The sequence below is a fragment of the Galeopterus variegatus genome, unplaced genomic scaffold, assembly GCF_000696425.1.
Source record: "Galeopterus variegatus unplaced genomic scaffold, G_variegatus-3.0.2 Scaffold3904, whole genome shotgun sequence".
NCBI lineage: Eukaryota > Metazoa > Chordata > Mammalia > Dermoptera > Cynocephalidae > Galeopterus > Galeopterus variegatus.
This window is the reverse complement of record NW_007730015.1, coordinates 189327-192814: the sequence shown is the minus strand read 5'-3', so window position 1 is coordinate 192814 and position 3488 is coordinate 189327. Positions and strand designations below refer to the sequence as shown.

At 53.2% G+C, this 3488-nt stretch overlaps 1 pseudogene; it reads left to right on the top strand.

The window, feature by feature from the left end:
* The first annotated feature begins 458 nt into the window (after nucleotides 1-458).
* Nucleotides 459-960, top strand: LOC103601854 (annotated as a pseudogene).
* Nucleotides 961-3488: the final 2528 nt, after the last annotated feature.

Below are 3488 nucleotides of genomic sequence, written 5' to 3'. Positions count from 1 at the left end.
ATTAAAAGATAATACAAATCTTTCCATGAACTTTTTGAAGTACCCTCAGATAGTTTCTTTTTAATTTTGATCAGTTTCTGCTAATGTTTTAGCTACATTAAATCTTACTGGAGATATTGGGTTATATAGCATAACAATCAATTAAAAATAAATGAAGTAATTTCAATGATGATATGAGGGGAAAACTCACTAATCGAATACTTGACATTCTGAAAAATAACATCACCTTGAAATGTCAAATCTCTTACTTTGTTAAAAACATACACTTTGCCCACCCCCCCCAATTTAGAGTTGGCTGGTCTTGTTTTTCCAGGTGGATTATTATGAGTCATGAGGGCAGGACTAAGCCGTATCATTCTTTGGTATCTCCTGGTGTCCAGTGTAGTTCCCGAGGAGGTTTAAAATGAAGGCACCCCAGCAGGGTGTGGACAGAGTAAGGACCAGGACCCGGGACACAGATGGAAGCAGGTAAGAACTGTTATCAGCCGTGGGGCTTGAAAACAAACTCTGGTGTAGCTTTCTGTCAGTGTTGAGCACTCCTTGAGCAGTGACGAGCCCACAAAGCTGCAGCCACGGCTGAGGCGGATGTAAGTCTGAAGGCCTGTCCCCTCACAGATGCCCCCCTCACCAAGAAACAATCGGATCTTGTCCAGCAGTCATGCAACTACAAGCAGCTTTGGAAAGGAGCCCATGAAGACACCAAAACCCTCAGCAAGGTGCATCTCTGAGTTCCTTGTGTTGCCTGCAGACGCTGAGCCCCCGGAGATCACTCTGCACCTCCTGCTGCTGCGTGAAGGCAAGAATGTGCCCTATGTGTTTGTGCACTCCAAGCAGGCCCTGCGGCAGGGCTGTGGGGTCTCCAGGCCTGTCATCGCCTGTTCTGTCACCGTCAAAGTGGGCTCCCCGCTGAAGCAGCAGACCCAGTCCATTCAGCAATCCATTGAAAGTCACTTAGTCTAAACCTGTGGCCTCTGGCACACTTTCCCTGCTGACTCCTCCCCCTCAGGTGGTGTATCATAGTATTTTCAGCTACTTTTTATTGTTATAAAAGATTGTAGCACTTAAAAAAAAAAAAAAAAGAAAATACAAACTCCAAGTCTGCATTTCAGAAAAGCCTCTAGTCTGTTGTTTGGCCTTGGCAGCTTGACAAAGGAGCAAGAGAGGCAGGTCATGGTGTCAGCCAGGGAGGACCGTGTGTCGCCTCCCCAGATCCTCTTGATTTCTTGGGTTTACCATGTGGGGCGCTGGGATTGCAAAGACCAATAAGACACAATCTTAGCATCTCAGTGTGGGGGGCTTGAAAGACCCATAAACAGACAATGGCAGTTAAGTGTGATTAGTGCCATGACGGGGGTGGCAAAGGGTGCCCTGGGAACCCCGAGGAGGGGGATCAGGGAGGACATTCTGCAGGGGGTGACACATAAACTAGGATTGAAAGGACAAGTCTCAGGTACGCCAAGTTTGTGCCCATCTATTCCCGTTGACCTTCACATGACTGGCTCCTTCTTGTCATTCTTGTCTTACAGATCAAATATCACCTGTAAAGAAAGGTCTCCCCTGACTACCCCATGGAAAGTAGACTCTCTGGTCACTCCCGATACTTTTTCTTCAAAGCACCTCTCAGGAGCTGGTTTTGCTGTTATATCCATCTACTTGCTTGTTGCTGGTGGCCCTCCTGCAGGGTCCCTGTGCATCTGTTCACTGCTAGTGCCCTGGGTCTGCAGTGAATAGACAATATTTGCAGAGTGAAGAGGAGATCTGGCAGGTGGACGAGAGCAGAGCTGAGAAGTGCAAAGGGGGAGGGCATCTCTAGAATGCGTCGGGCAGGTCAAGGTGGGGAAGGACTACGGCTTTGACACCAAGATGCAGGATGGAAGAGGGGCTTAGCCTGAGGTGCAGATGAGAAGTAGAGGAATCTAGACAATCCTCTGGGGAAGTCTGACTGTAAAGGGGCGCAGATATGTGGGGTGGGAACTAGAGCGGATGCCCAGTCCACAGAGGGGTATTATCAGTATCTTTTTAACAGGAGGCAGATGAGAATGTTTTTAGACTGAAGGTCAGGAGCCCATGGAGATTAAGGAAAGAGGGGGACACCTGGAGAAAGGTCCTTGGGGTGGCAGAAGGGACCACCGAACCCTGGTTGAAGCATTTGTCTCTGACTGCTGGAGGGTCTGCTCCACTGTCTCCAGAGGCAGGGAAAAAAGAGTGGATGCCGGTTACAGACACTTGTTGCATGGGGTAAGGGTGTGTGTGGTGGGAGGTGGTGGTCTGAAATGTCCCTGTCACTGGGCAGCAAGACCAGCTGCTGTTAGGGGCGGGAGAGAAATGGAATGTGGTTGGATAGGGGACGGGGGTCAGACAGTGATTGTAGCTAGGGCGGGAAGCAGGTGAAACCAGGAGGGCTGGTAGGTGGGGAGAAGAGGAAGGTGACAAGGGACTGGAGGAAGAGCAATACATAGTATGATTGTGAGGGTAAGGGCGTGGGGAGGCAGGAAGGACAGCAGGTTCCAGCCTGAGAGTGCGGCATCTGATCTTCATACTTCAGAGGTGGGCAGTTCTGAGGGATGGCATGGTGTAGGCCGTGGCCATGAGACCTGATGGCTGAGGGGGAGTGGAAGGTCATTGACGATGAGGTCAAGGAAGTGGGTGACTTGGCCAAGACCTCTTGGTGACAAGAGGTAGCAGGGTTTGGGGTGGAGAGGGAGCCAGAAGTGAGCTTCCAGGAATGAGGGCAAGTGCACAGGAGATTGGACAATGTGTGGGCCTCAGAGGGCTGTGGGGCTACACAACGGCTGGCCAAGGGGAGGAAGCTGATCACGAAGGTCCTGGGGACAAAGAGGGTGTCCTCAGGGCAGGGCCAGGTTTAATGAAGGCAGGAGGTGGAGGGTGGGAGCATTCCTGGGAGCATAAGGAGAAAGAGCCATAAACCAGAGCCAGGGCTGGGGCCACGTAAGACAGATGGCCTGTGTTTGAGGGACGCCGGCCTGGGATGTGAGGTTGGGCTGGCCCACCTCCAGGCTCCCAGGGGGCCCCTGATGAAAGTCCCGGGGCTGTGGGCTGAACTCTGTGCCCTGCAGACACTTGGGAAGGAGTTTGGAGACGAAGATTTGAGGGACACCACGGCTCCCAACCGGGAAAGGCCCAGGCCTCTGTCCAGAGCTGATTTTGGAGCAAAATCTACCGCGGGATCCCAGGGGCCCTGCCGCCCCACTGTCACCGTGAACCCTCGAGAGGCTTCCCGTGTCCCTTTCTCTGAAAGGCAGGGGAGCACACCGAAGGGCGCTACCGCAAGCACAGATGAGGGACAAGGCAGAAATTCCGGAAATTCCAGATGCCTTGGGGGGGCCTTAGAGGGTCCAGGTCGGGAGGGCCGGCCCGGCTCCACCGCCAGGGGGCGCCCTCGGCCCGGTGGGCGATCGGGCGTCCGTCGGGGGGCGCTGGTGGCGCGGCTGTCCGGGCCCCACCCACGAGCGGTGGGTGGCCGGCGG